At 36.5% G+C, this 25,093-nt stretch overlaps 1 pseudogene across 1 annotated transcript in view; it reads left to right on the top strand.

Annotated features, from left to right (window-relative positions):
- The window catches only part of LOC114319114 (aspartyl protease family protein At5g10770-like), a 67,327-nt pseudogene that overhangs the window by 30,239 nt on the left and 11,995 nt on the right, over nt 1-25,093 (top strand). The window lies entirely within an intron of this gene.

Below are 25,093 nucleotides of genomic sequence, written 5' to 3'. Positions count from 1 at the left end.
TGCAATTTGTCAGACGTGTAGAAGCCAAGGGTGATACAGATGCTGGCTTCATCTGTGATGATGAAGATGGATTAATGAGGGAGGGTGACGACACAGACGAAGAATATGACCTACAAAGTGATTTTGATACAGATGTTGATGTAGAATCTTGATGTATATCATGCTTTAGTGCATGTCATAATTAGAGCATTGTGAAAGTTCAATTGGTGCACAAATGCAAAGGAAACTCATTTTATAGTGAAGGGGGATCTATCTTTGTAAATGTCAATATGTTGTGATATAAAACACTATCATGAATGCGTTTTTTTGGTATTATTTTGGAACAATTGGTGCTCGTCAAACTTCTATTATTATGAAAATTCTATAGTTATAATAAGAAAATCTGGAAATCTGAAAATTCTGAAAATCTGAGATCTGGAAATCTAGAAATCACTTTGGTCTGCAAATTCTGGAAATCTGAAATCTGGATAATGTGGGAATCTGAAAATGTAGAAAATTCTATGAAAATACTATATTTATAATAAGAAAATCTGGTGCTCGTCAAATAATTTGGTTTTTGTCCAAATCTGGAAATCACCTTAGTCTGTATCTACGAATCTGAAAATCTGGAAATCACGCTCAAATCTGGAAATCTGAAATATGTGGAAATTAGAAAATTCTGAAAATTCTATGAAATTTCTATAGTTATAATAACAAAATCATCAGCTTTCAAACCATATTTGTTAGGCTGACAGTGCTGACAGTGCAATTGCAGGCTGACAGTGCAATTGCAGGTTTTTTTTTCTTACGAACATTTACTCGTGTCTGTATCCATGTTTCTGCTTGTGTGCGTTGTACGAACAATTGTGCTGCCGTGTAAGGTTGGTGTGGCTGATTTGGGACCACCACACATTTTCGTTCATACAATGCAGTAAAAAAATCTTCTAATATTGACAGACACACCACCACACATCTCCCTGAGTGCATTTTGTTATCATAATACCGAAAGAAGGAAGAAAGCAATAGTAATTTTTTGTGCTGTTTTGTTTTTTTTGGACATAATTGCATATCAGTGAGACAAAATGTCTAAAAAAAATTTAAATTACACTAGACTTAGTTTGATACAAGTCTAATACACAAAAACGGAAACAAAAAGATTTATATCAAATGCATGACAAACTTGTTTTTCATAAAAATAAATTACAAATTAAAATTTTACTATAACCTTGATTTGAGATTTTTTCAAAAAAAATTACCAAGATTTACCAAAATTTACTTACTAAAGGACTTGATGCTTTATAAATGTGAGATTGATTCTAACAAACAGAGACACATTCTATAATATAAAATTTTAATTATTATAGTATTGAAGTGATCAATATCATTGGTGTTGAATGTTAACATTTTTAAAAATACCATAGATAGATAGCGAAATGTAGTGAAATGAATTTATGCCAAAAATATTCAAGTATATGGTGATTTGTGGGTGAATATTATAAAGTTTAACCTTATTTCTGGCTTAGAAGGCCAATTAGATTGGTTTAACAACTGCTTTTAAGTTAACTTTGTGCTCTTTCTTTTTTTTTTCTTTTTTGTTGTTGTTGTCGTCTTTTTGCCTATTTTCAAAGAAACGCACAAATAACATTCACACTTTATTTGTTAATGGGCGGAGAAATAGTTGAACCGCACTAGAATGAGTAGATGACAATGGTAATATCAATATCAATGAGCTTTCTTATGACGTGTAATCACAAACCCGTTAGTCTTTGTTAGCCCGAATGATCAATCAGGAACACTCCAATACTTAAGTTAATATCGCAAGCTACTCTCTCAATATATAGTGTAAGTTTCAGCTTGTGTGATACTGTACCTCTACTTGGACTTAAGTGATTCCTGTGTATTTTTTGATTTTATCATTAAGAGTATTATATAATGACTTGTTCATATTACTCTATTCTAGGCATAATTGTGTTTCATGTGACGATTTTTCCTGAAGTGATAAATATTAGCTCACTAATCATTGACTTATCACTAACTTGGTTCACCTTTCACTTATCACTAACTTGGTTCACCTTACACTTGACCAAACAATTATTTAAACGTTGAGTACATATCTAGCTCAATTGTCTCTCCTCTAACTTAACCAAGCAGCATGGTTGTATAAAATTAGCTCCTACACTAACATTCCATAATTTTCTTTCTCTCTCTCTCTTTTAATCTTTTAACCTCTTACATGTCATTTGTAGGAAGACATGAGGGGCTAATGTGAATGAATAGAGGAACATTTTGGGCAAAACCAATGATGCAAAGCCACAAGTAAGCATATTATTTGAGGCTCAAGAAGCAGGTGGGGGACCATATGTCCACCACAATTTGTACACTTCCATGTTAGTTGCTAGGGAAACATAGAAAAAGGTTAGAAACTTTTGCCTAAAGAACTCCACTTCTTCATCTTTCTGCACACCCCAAATTCACACCAAATAAGTAGGTTATCAACCAAATCCATGAAACAATAGCTAAAACACAACATATGATGCAGAATTGAAAAATATATACCAGTTCCTTAAACAATGGCTCTGGTATTCCAATTTTGTGACCAGCAGGTAGAAACCCACAGCGTCTCTTTGCCCTTTCAATATCTCCATTTTCATCAGAACCAGAACTTGTATTTCAGGAGGCAAATTGAGCTGCTTAAATACCTGTATTGGCATTCGAGGCAAAAGCATATAGGCATTGATGAAAATAACATATCCCACAAATTCCAAAAATGTTATATAGAGCCACAGGCAGTGAATACCTCAATGGAAAAGGATGGCACAAATGGTTCTAACAGACATGCAAGAAGATATACTAGTCCAGCTGAAGTCTTCATAACTAGCCAAACCATGCATTGTAATTAAAGGTCAAACCATGCAATCTTCAATCCTTGCTTTAGTTTAATCACCAATTTTTTTTGTCTAATTTTGAACAAAAGCTAGTTTTAGGAAAAAATTTAAAACATGAAGCGCCAAAGTGAGGGAAAAAAACATTAAGGGTCAAAGTGGGAAAATGGCCAAACATAAAGGGGGCAAAGTGTAATTCACCCATGTTTTTACATAGGTATGCATTTTGTGTGTATGTATTTATGTATGATCATCTTTGTGTTTGTTTGTTTGTGTAAAAGAAATTTATTGCTTTTGTCAGTTTGAATTGGGGATGCTTTTATTTGTGAATTTTACTTAGGCCTTATTTTGTGTATCATAAAGCATATCCAGTGTAAAAAATTCTGGGTAACAATTAGGAAGTCTTGTTGTACAATAATAACTCCCATCAGAAAACATGGTAATGACATAGTACCGGCTTCCTTTTCTTTTTCAAAATGTCTTTTTAGACAACTTGCTAGCAGATTTTGGGGGTGTCTTTATTTGAATTTGGTTGTTGTCTCACATGCAACTGTGCAAGGATGATGTCTTGTGAGTTTTGCCATCCTTTATGTACATTAAAATTAGGTACAATGACAGTGATAAGTGGGTATCAATATCATATTCCGATGATGAGGACTATATGGTTAAGCTAGTGGGAGAAGGGGGGGGATGTCCATCTAATCCCATTTGTGGTTTTGTAATTTTTTTTTTCTTATTTTTTTGGAAATACATCAGTGCGTTAGTAGTCACCTCCACAGATGAGGAGGCCAAGCAGGCATCTGACCACTTGGGCTGGGGCACTTCTTGTTTTCTATTGGTTGGTGACACCGCGTACAATGGAAATCATTTAGAAAGTGTGTTCTCTTGGGGTAATTAGAAATGAATACATAAAGTAGTTTCTTAAGATGTGGACTGTTGTGTGCTAAGCTGACACTTGATTTGTTTGAGAATCTCTCTTTGGATGCAAATGTTAATTAGAGGGGCATGCTATGTTTGGCTAATTTTGTAACCTCTTTTGCCTTCTATCTGTAATCAACATTTTGTGTGCAAATCCCTCATGCATTTTGGTTTCTTCCAGTGCAATATGATAAACTGTGTTATTCATCAATGCATGCACAAGAAAAGATGCTGAACTGGTGGTTACTGGTTAGACAAACTGTTTGGCAACTTGTTTGGACCAACACCAAGTCCAAAAGCAGGCTAAAATGTTTGCTCTTCTGTGTGGAATTAGCCATTTGAATGGCTAACATTTTTGGAGTGTGAATGATTTCTGTCATTACAGGGATCCAAGAATGTCAACAGGTGGCTAAAATGAATGATAAATTGTCTTCATTTTTAAACATATGGATAAGTAATCCACACTTGTCCACAGCTATTGCAAGTGGATTTCTTACAATATTTTAAGGTTTTATATTATGTTTTTGACTTCCCACATTTTACACAAGTACCAAATTTGGTGTGAATGATATCTTAATGAAAGACGTTATTTCTAATGCCAGGATCCTATTAGAAGCGCAATAATCGACTCATGTATACGGGTGACTGACAATGGGAGAGAAAGCATTCAAAGAAAAGTATGAATGTTAAATCATTTAACTATGGCGCGTCAATATGTTTTATTTTTTTCTCTTCTTATGGACTGTTATGACCCTCTGCTATGTAACTTTCAAGTATTCTTCATTTTCACACTTTACAATACTTCTAATCACAATGATCAACTAAAGGTGGGGTAAATACCTTGTCAGATATTGTGCTGCTTCTCAATACAATAAACAACCAAGACGTTTAATTTGTGAATTCAAAATTTTCCTAGTTGGGAGCAAGCAGTCCAGAAGAAGCCGCACTTCATGTTCATAACTTTCAGGAGGCAGCTTTTAAGGTTTCAAGTGCTCGTTTGTTAATCTGGTGCAGAATTGCAATGCTGAAGAGACTAACTAATGATTATGTGCATATGCAGGCAGACCAAAATCCAGGAGATGTGGGTAGCCCCAGGAGTGACTGGCAGTCTTTGAGGTAAGTTGTAAATGACAAGCATGTGACTGCTCATTTGTGCCTCCTAGAGCCCTAATGTTACCACAAAATGCTAACACCCTAATGATTTATGTTTTGGAGCACACATTTCGAAACTTGTGTTCCCAAATAGTGAATTTAGCGCTCCAGAGTGTTCCCCTAATTTTTCAGTGTTTTTTTTTTTTTTTTTTAAGTTATCCTTAAAAGGGTAAAATTCAATTATAATGAACTAAAATCTAGATGAAGTAGAGTTTTGGATTGACAAATGTAAAACAATAGGTCGTAATGCTCATAGTAGTAGTAGTTTATTTATTAATTATACTAAGCAATATATGACAGAGTTATACATCTTTCATCCATGTATGTAGACTACATTTAAGCACATTTACCATGGAACAAAGCTTCTGAAAGCACCCATTATCTTTTGAATGTTCAATGGAATTATGCAAAAGCATTCCTCATTGAATGACGAGATCTTCAATTTATTTATATTTTCTCTCACTCAATTTGCATGTAAATTAGTGAAGCCCTTGAAAAATACTCTTCAACAGCAGCAAACATATCAGCTTCAATAGATCAGCAAACAGTTGAAGGTCGGTTAACTTATTCCTTCTGTCCCATATTCACAAAAGAGTTAGATGCCCTGATGTGATCCATTCCTTATTCTTGTAGCTTGAAAGTGCAATAATCAAGCATTATTTGGGTGTACTTTTTTTCTGTGACGAAGTTTTATTTATTTTTATTGTTTTTGTGTAATTTAGTTCATGTATATCATGCTAAATCATGTACTTAAGCATGTATTACTTGAGATAGTTCATGCTATAAAAATTTATTTTTGTCTAATTTATTTTAAAGCACGCATATCATGCTTTATAGTGTTACTTGTGGTATTGCAGATTGGAAAATGGTTCCTGGATTAAAGACTGGTTGGCTTCGGAAGAAGACACTCACGCAGCCAGAAACAGACTCGCCAGCTGCTATTCCTTTAGGATCACCCGTTGCTCCATCTCCTGTTCTTCCCGTCCGATCAAATGTGGGACCATCTCATCATGTCACTAGCCAACCAATGGTTGATTCTGATGAGACACAAGCCCCATCCAAAACGCAGCCGAGTGGCGTAGGTAAGATTAAAGTGTATCAAATTTGTCAATTATCACTTGCCATTGCCATTGTCATTGTTTTTTTGTAGCCAATTTGTTGCCAATTTTTTTGTTGTTATTTTGTTAACAGGGACTTCGAAGCCCCTACGTGTACGCGGACCGACACTTGGCAAAGGCATACAAAAAATAATTAGAGCCAAGAAAGGGGAAAAATGTTATGTTCACATCGATCGGGGGTTGAATGCAATGACTGGCAAGTATGCCACTCCAGCAACTAACGAGTTAGGAATTCAAATTAGAACCTTGTGCCCTTTGAAAGATGTGAAGTCATGGCTGGATCTTGATGAGACTACAAAAGCTGCCGTCATCCAAGCTGTTCTTGCAAGTAATATTACTTGTCCATAAGATGTAATTGTATTATGTATGCTAATAACATAAACTATTATTTAATGATTACAATTTCAATTTGTTATGCTTGTAGGACAAGTTTCAAATTGGAGACGATTTCCACATTGACTTACAAGCACAAGAGATTGTGAATAAGAAGGCCTATGGGTTGTACAAAGATTGGAGGTACACCTTGAAGCAAGAATTCGAATTGTTAGAGGGACTTCCACGTGATGAGATCTATGCTCATCCGCCCGTAGGGGTGAGTTTAGATGATTGGAAGCATTTGATCGATGTGGCATGGCAAGATGCATCTCATCAGGTAAAATAATATACTACATAGAGTACATACATCTATGTGAAAATGTGATATGCCTTAATATTTACAAAAAAAATGTTTATCTGCTTGTCTTATTTTTAGAAACGGTCAAAAGCTGGGAAGAGTAATAGGAGTCAATTGCCGTACAATCATACCAATGGGTCTCGCTCATTTCCTATCGCAATGGCTGCTATGGTGAGTTTGAATTTTTTTAAACTTGAATCCATACATATTTTAGACTATATATATGTTGAACTCTGTTACTAAACATCCACTATCTGCAAAAAAAATTGTGTGGAAAAACTATGTTAATGATACCCTTGCCACATGTTTGCATTCGAAATCTGTCAAAGGACTATACTCTGTTTTTCATTCGAAATCTGTCTCGCAATATCTGCCTGGGAAAATCTCTTTTAATTCTGTTTGGAAAAATCTGCAAAAAATCTGTACACACACACATGAGGTACTTATAAGCAAAATAGCTCTATTTGTTTTAGATTTAAGTAAATACATTCATAAAAAAGGGATATTCCTGTACACACATATGTTACAATACACATAATCTTCAGTGATTATAAGTGGGTATCTTAGTCGATCTGTTTGCAAAAATCTATTGGACAGAATCTATTTGCAAATCTGGCTGCAAATCTGTCTGAAAATATGGCTGCAAATCTGTCAAAAAATCTGTCTCCAAATCTGTCCATAAATTTGTTTAACAATCTGTTAATGAAAATTTGTCTATACAAATCTGTGACTGCTCAGAAATGTGTCTAAACTACTAATCTGTCTGCAAAAACTCTGTTATCATACAAATCTGTCTGCAAGAATCTGCTTTGAGTGTCATTGATTTATACGTTGATGTGTTAATAGGTAGCAAAAAATGGAGAGTTGGATTTCCCAAAGTTCTATGAGGACAGCCACACTTAAAAGAAAACGAATGACTGGATCCATCCGAAATGTCGTGAGCTGCATGTAAGTATGTGACAAGGAAATATATGTATTCAATATTTTATTGTACTTAGTACCCAATAATACATATATGTTGCCAAAGTTTATTTCGTCTTATTTATTTGCAATGATAGCAAGAGATGGTCAATGTACAAGCAGATGCCATCGAGTCGGGGACGCCATTGACTCAGGAGGAGATTTCAATGCAAGTGCTTGGACAGAAGAAAAGGTACTTGCTTGCATTTGGGAGTGGCCCACAACCCTCTACCATATTTGCAGCACGAGCACACGATAAGGACATGGAGGCAATGCGAGCTGAGGTGGAGGCACTCCGTGAGGAGCGGCAAAAAGATCATGACGAGTTAATGACAGAGCGAGAGGAGCGCGAGAGATGTTATAATGAGCTGTTGAAAGAGCGAGAGGAGCGCATTAAATTATCCAATGAGATGTTGAAAGAGCGGGAGGAGGGACAAAAGGCAAGGGAGGAGACAAATACAAAGGTCGAGCATCTTAATAACGTAGTTGCCAAACTGTCACAACTCTTGGGAATCTAAGTTAGGCATTCGACGTTTGCTTTTGGTAAGAACAATTTCATTAACGTCACACTTACTTTGTTTAAATAAGTTCGCTTTAAGAGTTGAAAATGGTATCAATTTGGGAGTTAATCTGCCTCACAAATTGAGTGGGAGTTGTTTAAATATCTTCGCTTTAGCTTTTGTTTATAAGTTTCTAAGCTGATTCTTTATAGTCATTCCTAGATTACTTGATTAAGAATAACTATAGTAGCAACATGTTAAAGGAACATAGCGAATTTCAATCTTCGTTTAAATTACAATGTTGTTTTCAACAGAGGTATTTTGAATAGTAACTCGAACCACTGTTTGAACCTAATGGTAAGCTTCCCAGTGACAAATGTGACATGTAGGGTCAGGCGGTACGTAAATAGGATATCTACGTTGGGAGTTAGAGTTGAAAATGTCGTAAACTTAGTTGAAAAAAGGGGTTCGGGGGGCGAAAATGCAAAACAGCCCCCGAACCACTGTTTTTTCGTAACGGGAAGCTTCCCAGTGACAAATGTGACATGTAGGGTCAGGCGGTACGTAAATAGGATAACTACGTTGGGAGTTAGAGTTGAAAATGTCATAAACTTAGTCGAAAAAAGGGGTTCGGGGGGCGAAAATGCAAAACAGCCCCCGAACCACTATTTTTTCGTAACGGAAAGCTTCCCGGTGATAAATGTGACATGTAGGGACAGACGGTACGAAAATAGGATACCTACGTTGGCTGTTAGAGTTGAAAATGTCGTAAACTTAGTTGGAAAAAGGGGTTCGGGGGGCGAAAATGCAAAACAGCCCCCGAACAACTGTTTTTCCGTAACGGGAAGCTTCCCGATGATAAATGCGACATGTAGTGACAGACGGTATGTAAATAGGACACGTACGTCGGGAGTTAGGGTAGAAAATGTCATAAACTTAGTCGAAAAAAGGGGCTCGGGGGGCGAAAATGCAAAACAGCCCCCGAACTGCTGTTTTTTCGTAACGGGAAGCTTCCCGGTGACAAATGTGTCATGTGCGGACAGACGGTACATAAATAGGACACGTATGTATGGAGTTCAGGTTGAAAATGTCATAAACTTAGTCGAAAAAAGGGGTTCGGGGGGCACCAATTTGCAAGAACTAAATGTGACGAAGGATATATCCTGTTGACCTAATTGGTTGGAAATTCGAATAATGGATGTGTAAATTTCAGCTAAGGCTTAGGCGCAATTATGTAATTGATCAGTTTAACTATCACCACTAAAAAATGTGCAACAACGGTTGAGAATAGTAGACAGTTCCTTATTCACTTTAGTGTATCTATTAAAAAATCTATCATGATTCCTTAATTTTCTCACATTCAATCTTCTACTTTCTGCTTCTGCATTGTGTTTTACTTACATTTTGAAGACCATTTATAATCAATAGTCATATGTAGCTTCGTTGCTTTACTTTTTGCTTTTATTAAGTAATGATGAATTATTTGCATTCCAGTTATGTTAATGCCTGTTTCACCAAATATTTCATTTACTTTTTGCTTGTTACACCAAATATGTTAATGCCTATAAAGTTCATGTCCATGTGTATTATTACATGAAATCAATTCCATTCATGTTTAGTGAATTATAATTCTATGACTTGAGTTCATGATTTACAAATAAATAAATAAATAAATAAATAAAATAAAAATAAAACCTATTTACATTGTTTCCGAGGCATGATAAGACTTCCAGCATATATAAATAGATTTGAACATTGTTCTTCAGGCCACTGTTATTCATGTTTACAATAATACTAAAATAATAATTGAAAAACAGTTGGTTGGTAATGAATGCGTGATTAAGATATTTGTGTATATAGATATATATAATACTTCACTTACCAGTTTAATTAGCATTTCAGTTCATTGGTATTAATAGGCTACTGTTACATATATTGTTGCTTGGGTCAATCTGTAATTATAATAAAATATATAAATATAGATAGATGTATGCTAATGTTTCATGATTTAATTCATAGGATTGCTTAGTTTGTGTTTTTTTTTTTTTTTCTTGACACGACTTGAATTTGTTTTAGTAGTATGTTTGTGCCTCTTAAATATAGTTTTATTTCCTATAGTTCATGATATATGTTCAAACTATCAAGGGAGGAGACAAATACAAAGGGGTACGTAAGTAGGACACTAACAAAGGGGTAGTATGTTTGTGCCTCTTAAATGTAGCATTGCCACTGTGCATTTTTTTGTAACGGTAAGCTTCCCGGTGATAAATGTGTCATGTAGGGACTGACGGTACGTAAATAGGACACGTATGTATGGAGTTAAGGTTGAAAATGTCATAAACTTAGTCGAAAAAAGGGGTTCGGGAACGAAAACGAAAAACAGCCCCCGAACCACCGTTGTTTCGTAACGGGAAGCTTCCTGGTGATAAATACGACATGCACTGAAAGACGGTACGTAAATAGGACACGTACGTCAGGAGTTAGGGTATAAAATGTCATAAACTTAATCGAAAAAAGGGGTTCGGGGGGCGAAAATACAAAACAGGCCCCGAGGCACCATTTTTCATAACGGGAGGCTTCCTGGTGACAAATGTGTCATGTACGGACAGCTTAAGTACATAAATAGGACACCTTTGTATGGAGTTAAGGTTGAAAATGTCATAAACTTAGTCGAAAAAAGGGGTTCGGGGGGCAAAAATGCAAAACACCCCCGGAACCACTATTTTTTCGTAACGGGAAGCTTCTCGGTGATAAATGTGACATGTAGGGATAGACGGTACGAAAACAGGACACCTACGTTGGGAGTTAGAGTTGAAAATGTCATAAACTTAGTCGAAAAAAGGGGTTCGGGGGGCGAAAATGCAAAACAGCCCCTGAACCACTATTTTTTCGTAACGGGAAGCTTCCCGGTGACAAATGTGACATGTAGGGACGGACGGTACGTAAATGGGACACCTACGTTGGGAGTTAGAGTTAAAAATGTCATAAACGTAGTCGAAAAAAGGGGTTTCGGGGGGCGAAAATGCAAAACAGTCCCCGAACCACTGTTTTTTTGTAACGGGAAGCTTCCCGGTGACAAATGTGACATGTAGGGATGGACGGTACGTAAATAGGACACGTACGTTGGGAGTTAGGGTAGAAAATATCATAAACTTAGTCGAAAAAAGGGGTTCGGGGGGCGAATATGCAAAACAGCCCCCGAGGCACCATTTTTTCGTAACGTGAAGCTTCACGGTGACAAATGTGTCATGTAGGGACAGACGGGACATAAATAGAACACGTATGTATGGAGTTAAGGTTGAAAATGTCATAAACTTAGTCGAAAAAAGGGGTTCGGGGGGCGAAAATGCAAAACAGTCCCCGAACCACTGTTTTTTCGTAACGGGAAGCTTTCCGGTGATAAATGTGACATGTAGGGACAGACGGTACGGAAATAGGACACCTACGTTGGGAGTTAGAGTTGAAAATGTCATAAACTTAGTTAAAAAAAGGGGTTTGGGGGGCGAAAATGCAAAACAACCCCCGAACCACAGTTTTTAGGTAACGGGAAGCTTACCGGTGACAAATGTGACATATAGGGATGGACGGTACGTAAATAGGACACCTTATTAGTTACATGGCACAATATTTTTGGTACGTAAATAGGACACCTTATTTTGGTAATACTATAGTTTGGTACGTAAATAGGACACCTTATTAACTATTTCTTTATTAGTTAAACGTGGCACAATATTTTTGGTAAATTGTTTAGTGCTTATGTTGATTGTCGCCCTTTTAATTGCCATAAACAGAACTTTTGGCATTAATTCATAGAATCGATGCTCGTCAAGAATTCCATGTTTGGATGTCTTTCATTAATTAATAGCTATTACTCTCCTTGGCTTTTAATGTTTGAAATTAATACAGTTGCTATATAGGCACCAAACTAAAGAATTTTTTTTTTTTTTTTTTGCAGATGGTTTTGGATATACAAATGTGGATATATAATTTTTTGACAATTACGGGAGGACATTGTTTTTATACCTCTATCCGTATATATGGTGGCTCGTACAAATTACTCTTTTGGTGTGGTAAATATCCGATTAAATTTGGCGTGGTAAAAATTAGCATAGCACGTTGTACAAAATAGTTTTCGGGCAGTACAGATTAAATTTTTGTGGTGGTACAAATGTTCTTTTTGTCAATTAATTTGGTTATTTTTGTATTATGTATGGATTTAAATTATTGACGTTGGATTAGACTTGGAGTGTATGGAATTTGTATTATATATAGAATTGGACATTGTCTTCATAATTTTTTGAATGCTTGGAATTGAAATGTGTGCACGTTGTTGAATGGTTTAATGGTTGATAGTCAATTTTCGTGTTGATGGATTATATTGTTTATACAGGATACAGGTTGTACTAATAATGAATATAGGTTGTTTACAATTTTTTTTTTTTTTTAAAAAAAAAAAAAAAAACAAAACGAAAAATTATTTGGCCACCAAATGTTTTGGTAGCCAAATAGGTAATCAAAAGTTTGGCTACTAATAATTTAGTAGCAAAAACATAACCCAAAACGTTTTTGTGACCAACAAATTAGTAGCTAAAAAATTTGAGAACGAGAGAAGTAAACTATTGGCTACTAATTTTTTTAGTCACAGAAAAGAAGGGTATCATTTGGCGACCAAAACTTTTGGTGGCAAAAAGTTTTCAAATGAATCTAAATAGGTTTTTAGCCACGAACAGTTTTAGTCGGCAAAAGAAACAACGACCAAAACTACTTAGTCGCTAAAAATATGTATTCTATTGGTGACCAAAATGTTTGGTCTATAATAGTCATTCTCATTTTATGGTAGCACTTTTAGTGACTAACATTTTAGTCGCCGAAATCACCTTTTGCCGACTAAATAATATTTCGTAGCCAAATGAGTACTTTCGGCGACCAATTATTTAGTAGCTAAAAGTGAACTTTCCCCGACCAAACCAACTTAGTAGCCAAAAGTACTCATTCAGCGACTAATATTTTAGTGGCGGAAACATACCTTTTGCCGACTAAAGTAAATTTAGTAGCCAAATGTAGTCACTTTCGGCGACCAAAAAAATTTTAGTCGCCAATACTATCGCCGACAGGGTAAAGGCGACGACCTTAGCGACAAAATATTTTGGTCGTTAAAGAGTTTCGGCGACTAATTTTTGACTTTTGGCGACCAATATTTTGGTAGCCAAAAGTGGCATTTCTTATAGTGGCCGCTGGGCCATTGGGCCGCGCCTGGGGCTATGGGCTACACCTGGGCTTATGGGTTGTGACAACCCCGACCCATGATTGATGCTAATTCCTGATTAAGCATGTTAAGTAAATGATTAAGACGAAATCCTAAATTAATTACATGAGTGTGTTGCCTTAAATGCAATTTTATCTGTTTGATGTAGAAAGACCTACCCATGTTTTGGTTTCGATTTGCGAATTGAAGGCCCTATCAGCATCTGATTCAGAAATTGACTTGATTGATATGTTAATTAGGATTTATAGAATTTTATGGTAGATTTGATTAAAATTCGATTCGGAACGAATAAAATTAGAATAATTAGTGCCAATGTGATTAACATAAGTTAATTTAATTAAGCCTATATAAGGCTACTTTAACTCCTTTACTTGGCTTTACACTCTTATTTCCTACTCTTTGATGCTCAAAAACGTGAGAAAGGGAGAGAGTAAGGAGATTTAGTCTTAGGCATGAGAATTGAACTCAATTGAAAGGAATTGCTAGAATAGAAGAAGGGACCTTGGAGATTGATCATCCAGCTCAAGAATTTGGCATCAAGGACCCAATTGAACATCTAAGGTAAGAAGTCAAGTCTCTAGTCTTGAAATTAAGTTGATTCATCTATGAATTCAAGTGAATTGAGCTATGAGATGTAAGAATTAAGCTTAAGAAGTAGGAAAGAAGATTAATCCATGCATGCATGTCCATTTCATTACATTTGGAGCATGTTTGCTAAGAACTCGCTCATGCATGTCCTAGACTGAGCTTAATTGTAGGAAGTCATCATGTTTTCTATCAATTTGCCAAGTTTGATCATGTTTTGAAGTGATGGAGTTCAAGAAAATTCATGCATGTTATATTCTTGAAACATTCATAAAGTTTAAGTTGAATTTGTGTATAATTGGCATGCTTTTGGACTTTGATTTTATGAAAAGATCTTTAAATCATGATGTGTTATGAGTTTCTAAGTGTTTTCCATAATTTTGGCCCAAAATGATGAGTTTTGGAGTGTTGAATTCATGTTTTGAACTTTGGGAGCAGATCTGGAAAACTCAGAATTTTGCTTCTACGCTCGAGCGAAGGATTCCACGCTCGAGCAACCACCTTTATTTTCACACTTCTGCTCAAGCGACGAAAGGTTGGCTCGAGCGTAAATTGCATGCTCTCAGAAGTTTGCGTGTTTAGAAACACGCTCGAGCGACAAGATTTGCGCTCGAGCGATGTCCTGTGGCTCACGCTCGAGCAAGCGTCGAGTGAAAATTGCACGCAACCAGAACTTTTTCTCATTTTGCAGACCGTTCAAGCGAGGGAATATGCACTTGAGCGACCAGTCACATGCGGTATGTCTGCTCGAGCGAAGAAAGCTACGCTCGAGCGAGACCCCTATTTTCAGCAAGTTTTGAAAAACATTTTCAAGTATATTTTTGCATCATCATTCCATCCTAGGCATTCCTAGGCAATGATTAAGACATCATAATGAGGTTAATGAAGTAGAACCACATCAAAACAAGTAGAAAGGACTAAGTTATCAACTCTGGGTGTGTAATTTAGTATACGTTCGTTCTGTAACTGTGTAGGTTACGCACCTCAAGGAAGCTGAATAGCCTACTTACAGCCCTGTTATCTATGAGTAACAATGTTGTAAAGGTATGTTCAATTATAATTATTTTCTGAACGATTGACTGTACCGTTCTCTGAAATGACATTGTTGACCGGATGAATGTTTGTCCTATTTTATTAACTGTACTCGTGGCATCCATAGTAACTGACTATTACTGTTACTGTTCCTGCTACTGTTACAGAGATCTCTATTAGTTCCTATTCTTGGAACTACTGCTACTGTATTGATGGCCATCAACTGACTGTTTGGTCTATTAAGACCTACTGTAATGTTCTGCTATTGGATATACCACGTATGACTGTCATGATTTCTAAATGAATGACATGACATGAAATATGAGACATTGATTGAATAACTGATCTACAGATGTAATTGACTGTTTTAAATACTGAAAGGACATTCATTCTTAACCCTTTTACACATTCGTTATTCACTGGGCTTTAGCTCACAGTTTGTTGTGTATATATACAGGTGGCCAGACACCGAATCAATGCTAGAGGTGTTGACCCGAGCTCACATTTTTTCAAGCCAGCCGTTGTACCTCATAACGAGGTTCCGAACTTGCACAAGTCAAGGCTTTTTGGGTGAGTCAAATTTGCCCTTTTGTCTTTGCTAATGTAAAGAATGCTTAAGACTCCTGTTTATACAGTTTTTGATGATGGGATTATGTCCCTAACTTGCATAATGGCTTACATATATATTTTTGGTATAAGTGGTTATGAATACGGCTGTGTGCATGAAAGTTTATTTCCATTCAGGTCCCCACAGTTCATTGGACATCATCTTATTATTGATTGGCTTCCGCCAGCCCCCTTTATACTGTATTATTGTCAATATTGTTAAGCAGGCCTTTGGTAATCACGGATTACTGGTCGGTTACGATGCTAAACCCTTAGGGGCGGGTTTGGGTCATGATAGAGTGGTATCAGAGCACGAGTTATACCGCACACACGTGTCCAAATGAGCTATAGGATGTCCTAGAAAAGTAATTAGGGCATTGCATGAGCATAAGAAAGTGTGTGTGGTCATGATAGGTATATATGTGCTAATGTGCATAAGTAAGCTATTTATCCTACATTTATTATTATTGTGTTGTATATAGTGCAATGGAGAATGCAAGGAATACAGATGAACTTGAATCATTTGAAACGAGAATTACAAGATTGGAAAGAATGGTTGAATTATTGACTGAGGCACTAAGACAACAACAGAACCAATAGCCCCCACCCTCTCCAGCGCAGCTAGAACCAAATACCAATGACGATGTGATTGCTTTGACACAAAAGTTTAACAAAATGAAGCCACCAACATTCTAGGGAGGTCTTGAGCCACTGAAGGCCGAAGCATGGGTTCTAGAAACTGAAAAACTGTTTGAAGTATTCCCATGTGCAGAGGCACACAAAGTGTTATTGGCTACTTTTACCTTACAAGAAGAGGCTAGACGGTGGTGGATGCTTATTCGTGATACAAACAATGCTATGACTTGGGCTCAATTTAAAGAAGCTTTTTAGGAGAAGTATTTCCCTTAATGTGTCCGAGACCGCAAAGTGACTGAATTTGAACAACTGAAGCAGGGCACCATGTCAGTAGCAGAATATGAATCTAAGTTCACCGAGCTCGCCCAATACGCACCACACATGGTGGATACCGACTATAAAAAGGCTAGGAAGTTTGAAGGTGGGCTTAATGTGGAAATACTCGATCGAATTAACGTCTTGAAATTACTCAAGTATGTAGATGTCCTTGACCGAGCGATCATAGCTGAGGCAAATGTTGCAGCATTGAAACAGTCTAAGGCACTGGTAACTAAATGGCGGGGCAAGAGACAATTTCAGTTTCAAAAAGGGCCGGAACAACTCATTAAATAAAAAGCAAAATATAGGGTCAACAAGTAGCTCCAGTTAAGGAAATAATTCCATATCACCTTGTCCAGAATGTGGCAGAAGACATAAAGTGTTTGTTACAAAATTTCTAGGGCATGTTATAGGTGTGGCAAGGTGGGCCACATGGTCAAAGATTGTTCTCTCACATCTCAAGGCACTAGTAAACCCGTAGTAAGTGCTGCAGCATCAACTGTTACACCAAAACCCAATCCAAAAGTTACTGGAAAGGAACCTTTGAGGCAAGGCCGGGTGTTTGCACTTGTACCAGGAGACGCATAGAATACCGAGGCAGTTATGTCAGGTATACTTTCAATTTGTGCTCAAAATGCTTATATTCTAATTGATTCGGGGTCTATACATTCGTTTGTCTCGCATGCTTTTTCACAAAAATTAAATAGACCATTGGAACCCATGAACTATTTATTAGCTGTATCTTCACCTGTTGGGGGATCTATGACTTGTGCTTATGTGTATCCTGCGTGTGAGATTGTTATTGGGGATGTGCTCTTATATGTTGATTTGCCACCTCTGAATCTCGATCATTTTGATGTAATTTTGGGAATGGATTGGTTAACAAAATATCATGCCTCCATTGACTGTGTAACAAAGCAAGTTATTTTTTGTCCACTGGGATTGCTTGAATTTAGTTTTAATGGGGTTGGTGTTGTACCTCCCTCATACTTGATTTCATCTATGAAAGCATCTAAATTGATTAAAAATGGGTGTAAAGGATATTCATGTTGTATATTGACTGTGCCTACTGATACTAAAGCTAATGTGGACAGTATTCCTATAGTCAAAGAATTTCCAGATGATTTTCCAGATGATTTGCCAGGGGATCTAATTGACAGGGAGATTGAATTCACTATTGAGGTGATACCGGGTACACAACCAATTTCCAAAGCTCCGTATAGAATGACACCTACTGAATTGAAAGAGTAGAAAATCCAGTTGCAAGAATTGTTAGACAAGAGGTTCATCAGACCTAGCACTTCACCATGGGGCGCTCCAGTTTTATTTGTGAAAAAGAAGGATGGTTCATTGAGGCTTTGCATTGATTACCGTGAACTAAATAAGGTGATAGTGAAAAACAAGTATCCGTTGCCTCGCATTGATGATTTATTTGACCAATTGCAAGGTGCTCAAGTCTTTTCCAAAATTGATCTTCGATCCGGGTACCACCAATTAAAAGTCAAGGTCGAGGACATTGAAAAGACCACTTTTCGAACAAGGTATGGACATTATGAATTTCTTGTTATGCCTTTCGGAGTTACTAATGAGCATGCTGCATTCATGGATCTTATGAACAGAATTTTCAAACCATTCATCAATGAATTTGTGGTTGTTTTTATAGATGATATCTTGATTTATTCCAAAAGTAACGAGGAACACGAACATCATTTGAGGATTGCTTTGCAAACCTTGAAAGAGAAGAAATTATATGCAAAACTGACAAAGTGTGAATTCTGGCTTGATAGTGTTATGTTTTTGGGCCATATGATTAGTAAAGATGGCATATCGGTTGACCTACAAAAAATTGAAGCAGTGGTGAATTGGCCTAGACCGACTAATGTTACCGAAGTCCAACATTCCTTGGGTTTGGCCGGGTACTATCGAAGATTCGTGAAAGATTTTTCCAAAATTGCTTTGCCATTAACTCAGTTGACTCAAAAGGGAATACCATTTGACTTGGCCGATCAGAGAGAATTAGCCTTCCAAGAATTGAAGACTCGACTTGTGACTACGCTGGTTCTCACCTTACCCTCAGGTACAGATGGATATACTATTTTTAGTGATACTTCTTATAAGGGTTTGGGGTCTGTATTGATGCAGAATGGTAAAGTCATTGCATATGCTTCCCGACAACTGAGGCCACATGAAAAGAATTATCCAACTCATGACCTGGAGCTTGCTGTAGTAGTATTTGCATTGAAAATTTGGCGCCACTACTTGTATGGGGCAACATGTGAGGTGTACACAGATCACAAGAGTTTAAAATATTTCTTTACACAGAAAGAGTTGAACATGAGACAACGAAGATATCTAGAATTAATAAAAGATTATGATGTGCAAATCTTGTATCATCCGGGGAGAGCTAACACTGTGGCTGATGCACTCAGTAGGAAATCAATTAGGAATTTGGCATGCTTACTTACCGGGCAAAAAGAATTGCTGCACAACCTTGAGAAATTGGAGGTTGAAATTGTTCTGCGAGAACAAGGTGGAACCTTGGCTGCTATTTCTGCTCAACCGATACTTATTGAGGAGATTAAGAAGAAACAACAACAAGATGACTTTTTGAAAATGATTATCGATGAACGGGAATCCAAACAGAGGTCGGGATTTGTTTTTGAACATGGTGTGCTGAAATTTCAAGGTAGATTGTGCGTACCAAATGATGATGACCTGAGAAAGCGAGTTTTGCAAGAAGCCTATAGTTCAAAACTTTCTATTCATCCAGGGAATGTAAAAATATACCAAGACTTGAAGCTTAACTTCTAGTGGCCAGGAATGAAGAAAGAAATTGCTGAATTTGTGTCAAAATGCTTACAATACCAACAAGTCAAAGTTGAACATCAACGACCCGCAGGGTTGCTTCAACCTTCGCCAATACCAGAGTGGAATTGGGAGCATATTACCATGGATTTCGTTGTTGGACTACCTTGTTCCAATAGAGGTATGGACTCAATTTGGGTTATTGTTGATCGTTTGACTAAATCAGCACACTTTTTACCTGTCAAAACAATCTATAATGCGGATAAATTGGCTACAATTTACATCAATGAAATTGTAAGATTGCATGGAGTGCCTGTGTCCATTGTTTCTGATAGGGACTCGAAGTTCACATCAAGATTTTGGCAGAGTCTGCAAATGACGTTGGGTACCGAATTGAGATTGAATAGTGTATATCATCCTCAGACCAATGGCCAGTCAGAAAGAACAATCCTAATGCTGGAAGATATGTTACGTATGTGTGTGCTTGATTTTCAAGGGACTTGGGAAACTCACTTACCACTAGCTGAATTTGCCTACAATAATAGCTTTCATTCGAGCATTGGTATGGCGCCTTTCGAGGCATTATATGGTAGAAAATGTTGGTCACCTATTTGTTGGGCAGAAGTTGGAGACGGGCCTTTACCTGGGCCTGAGATTGTGCATGAAACAACAGAAAATGTGAACTCAATTCAACAAAGACTGAAAACTGCACAAAGTCGACAAAAAAGCTATGCAAATGTGCGAAGACGAGACAGGGAATATGAAGTGGGTGATCATGTCTTCATTAAAGTGACACCAATGAAGGGACAGACTCGCTTTGGAACCAAGGACAAGCTAGCACCGAGGTATGTTGGGCCGTATGAAATCATTGAAAAGATTAATCCAGTGGCATATCAAGTAACACTCCCTCCCGAGATGGAACATATGCATAATGTCTTTCATGTTTCAATGTTGTGGGACTATCTCCAGGATCATTTTCATGTTATTGAGCCAACCCATGTGGTATTGAGTGACGACTACACTTATGAAGAACGGCCTATTCAAATTGTCAACCGACGAATCAAGAAGTTGAGAAATAAAGAAATCTTGTTGGTAAAGGTGGATTGGCAAAATCATGGTGGCGTTTACGCAACTTGGGAAAGGGAAGAAGACATGATGAAAAGATATCCTGAATTGTTCCCTTTGAATCTTGTGTTCTTTCAAAATGAAGGTAATTCGAGTTTGGAGGACCAAACTCTTTTAAGGGGGGAAGATTGTGACAACCCCGACCCATGATTGATCCTAATTCCTGAGTAAGCATGTTAAGTAAATGATTAAGACGAAATCCTAAATTAATTACATGAGTGTGCTGCCTTAAATGCAATTTTATCTGTTTAATGTAGAAAGACCTGTCCATGTTTTGGTTTCGATTTGCGAATTGAAGGCCATATTGGCATCTGATTCAGAAATTGACTTGATTTGTATGTTAATTAGGATTTATAGAATTTTATGGTAGGTTTGATTAAAATTCGATTCGGAACGAAAAAAATTAGAATAATTAGTGCCAATGTGATTAACATAAGTTAATTTAATTAAGCCTATATAAGGCTACTTTAACTCCTTTACTTGGCTTTACACTCTTATTTCCTACTCTTTGATGCTCAAAAACGTGAGAAAGGGAGAGAGTAAGGAGATTTAGTCTTAGGCATGAGAATTGAACTCAATTGAAAGGAATTGCTAGAATAGAAGAAGGGACCTTGGAGATTGATCATCTAGCTCAAGAATTTGGCATCAAGGACCCAATTGAATATCTAAGGTAAGAAGTCAAGTCCCTAGTCTTGAAATTAAGTTGATTCATCTATGAATTCAAGTGAATTGAGCTATGAGATGTAAGAATTAAGCTTAAGAAGTAGGAAAGAAGATTAATCTATGCATGCATGTTCATTTCATTACGTTTGGAGCATGTTTACTAAGAATTCTCTCATGCATGTCCTAGATTGAACTTAATTGTAGGAAGTCATCATGTTTTCTATCAATTTGCCAAGTTTGATCATGTTTTGAAGTGATGGAGTTCAAGAAAATCCATGCATGTTATATTCTTGAAACATTCATAAAGTTTAAGTTGAATTTGTGCATAATTGGCATGCTTTTGGACTTTGATTTTATGAAAAGATCTTTAAATCATGATGTGTTATGAGTTTCTAAGTGTTTTCTAGAATTTTGGCGCAAAAGGATAAGTTTTGGAGTGTTGAATTCATGTTTTGAACTTCGGGAGCAGATCTAGAAAACTCAGAATTTTGTTTCCACGCTCGAGCGACGAGCGATGGATTCCACGCTCAAGCAACCACCTTTATTTTCACACTTCAACTCGAGCGACGAAAGGTTGGCTCGAGCATAAATTGCATGCTCTCAGAAGTTTGCGGGTTTGGAAGCACGCTTGAGCAACAAGATTTGCGCTCGAGCGAGGTCCTGTGACTCACGCTCGAGACAGCGTCGAGCAAAAATTGCACACAACCAGAACTTTTTAACATTTTGCACACCGCTCGAGTGAGGGAGTGTGCGCTTGAGCGACCACTCACATGTGGTATGTCCGCTCGAGCGAAGAAAGCTATGGTCGAGTGAGACCCCTGTTTTCAGCATGTTTTGAAAAACATTTTCAAGTACATTTTTGCATCCTTTTTCCATCCTAGGCATTCCTAGGCAATGATTAAGACATCATAATAAGGTTAATGAAGTAGAACCACACCAAAACAAGTAGAGAGGACTAAGTTATCAACTCCGGGTATATAATTTAGTATACGTTCGTTCTGTAACTGTATAGGTTACGCACCTCAAGGAAGCTGAATAGTCTGCTTACAGCCCTGTTATCTGTGAGTAACAATGTTATAAAGCTATGTTCAATTATAATTATTTTATGAACGATTGACTGTACTGTTTTCTGAAATGGCATTGTTTACCGGATGAATGTTTGTCCTATTTTATGAACTGTACTCGTGGCATCCATAGCGACTGACTGTTACTGTTACTGTTACTACTACTGTTACAGAGATTTCTGTCAGTTCTTATTCTTAGAACTATTGCTACTGTATTGATGGCCATCAACTGACTGTTTGGTCTATTAAGACCTACTGTACTGTTCTGCTATTGGATGTACCACGTATGACTGCCATGATTTCTAAATGAATGACATGAAATAAAATATAAGTCATTGATTGAATAACTGATCTACAGATGTAATTGACTGTTTTAAATACTAAAAGGACATTCAGTCTTAACCCCTTTTCACATTCGTTATTCACTGGGCTTTAGCTCACAGTTTGTTGTGTATATATACAGGTGGCCAGGCACCGAATCAATGCTAGAGGTGTTGACCCGAGCTCACATTTTTTCAAGCCAGCCATTGTACCTCATAACGAGGTTCCGAACTTGCACAAGTCAAGGCTTTTTGGGTGAGTCAAATTTGCCCTTTTGTCTTTGCTAATGTAAAGAATGCTTAAGACTCCTGTTTATACAATTTTTGATGATGGGATTATGTCCCTAACTTGCATAATGGCTTACATATGTATTTTTGGTATAAATGGTTGTGAATACGGTTGTGTGCCTGAAAGTTTATTTCCATTCAGGTCCCCACAGCTCATTGGACATCATCTTATTATTGATTGGCTTTCGCCAGCCCCCTTTGTATTGTATTATTGTCAATACTGTTAAGCAGGCCTTTGGTAATCACGGATTACTGGCCGATTACGATGCTAAACCCTTAGGGGAGAGTTTAGGTCGTGACATGGGCTGAAGAAAATTCTTTTTAATTTTTAAACCCAATGGGACAGATTTCCTTGCAATAACTCTAATCTTTGGGCCTTTTCTTTTTATTTTTGGATGTGGCCCAATGGAATTTATATTCAAAACAGATGCTGCAACGACTTCAATGGTATTATTCCGGTTGTCTTCTTTGGCAACTGGAGCTGGAGACCACAGACTAAAATTTGAATTTTGAGGATCAAATTTTTGTCGTTTTTCACAACGAATTTCACCGTTGTGATCAAAATTCTGAGAAGAACAAGATGGTGCTAATTTTGAGACGCAATCACTACTACAAAAATAGATAAATGTCACACTTTTTTTGTGTGATGTTTGTTATTTAATCACACCTTTTAAGTTTTATTAAAATGAGATCTTTGGGAGTGTGATTAAAAAAAGTCATTTTTAATCACACCTTTTAAGTGCGATTAAAAAAAGTCATTTTTAATCACACCTTTTAAGTGCGATTAATAATATTAGATCACACCTTTTAAGTGTGATTAAAAATATTTAGATCACACCTTTTAAATGTGATTAATAACATTTAGATCACACCTTTTAAGTGTGATTAAAAATATTTAGATCACATCTTTTAAGTGTGATTAATAACATTTAGATCACATCTTTTAAATGTACTTGTGATAATATTATTTTTGTACGCGCATTTGAAGAATGTAATGCACACTATGTACTATATTTTGAATCACAACCATATATTGAATAGAATAACGTCATATATTTCATAAATGAAAGTTAAATGTTCAAAAGTATATATATACAAAGGAATTAATAAAAAGTTTTTAACTGTGATTACATATATTAAAAAATGAAAAACTTGAAAAAACTAAGTTCTTGAATTCTTTGACCATATTTTGCATTACTCTAAGAAATTTCTGACCTAAACAATAAAAACACAAATTAATTTAGAAACCGTTAGAAATATATGAATAAACTTACTATTTTTGTAGAGACTGTTCTTGTTTTACAAAAGACAAAATCGGACATTTTCTTATCATATTGACTCTTCATCTCCTGCATTAATAGAAAATGAATAACAACTTTGATTGTTACTAGTATAAAACGTTTGGATTATTGTATATAAATATGACAGTATTTATATACACATCTAGCACTCATTTCCAATTTACTTAGCTTCACTCCAGACCACCATTGGAGCACACCCTCAAGTGAATCTGGAGTTGCCTACTGAAAACCCCACCAGTTTAGTAGCTCAGACTTAGAGCACAGTAACCGAACATGGTTGCTAGATTCAACTTCACTTTTACAAAAAGGGCAGACATTAACATTACTACCTAGAGCACAATTTTTTTGCAAATAATCAACTGTTATCACCCTCCTTACCATTAAACCATAATAGATTAAGATAAATCAATCACTACAAGAAACAACCTTTCAAATGAATGTCACAAACCCATTACTTACACATCAATAGCACACCTAAAAAAGCAAACTAGTGACAAAAAAATAAACCAAAGAGAGTATTTTATAAACAAGTTAAAGTTCCAAGTACCCAAAATAAACAAATGGCTAAACATAACAAACAACAACAGATATGGCCAGAGAATCAGATTTAGCACTAAAATTGATAATTTAATCAATACATCTACTATAACAAGAAGCTAATTCTCACTCAATACACTTCATATTACCCAGAAATACATACTGATAAATATATATATATATATATATACTCAATTTTTGATGAAAAAGAAACTTGAATTCTTGAGGGGTGAAGTGTTGGTTGACTAAAATAGAAACCAGATACACCCTAGAATTTAGAAATTCAAGTGATCAAAGGAAAGAAAGAACCAAGCTATTAGTGAAGGATTCCATTTACAAAACAAGGCTAAATGATTATGCAAAGA

This window comes from Camellia sinensis, chromosome 13, assembly GCF_055761805.1.
Source record: "Camellia sinensis isolate YWXY chromosome 13, ASM5576180v1, whole genome shotgun sequence".
NCBI lineage: Eukaryota > Viridiplantae > Streptophyta > Magnoliopsida > Ericales > Theaceae > Camellia > Camellia sinensis.
Note: the sequence above shows the minus strand (reverse complement) of the source record. Positions and strands in the feature narration are given on the sequence as shown.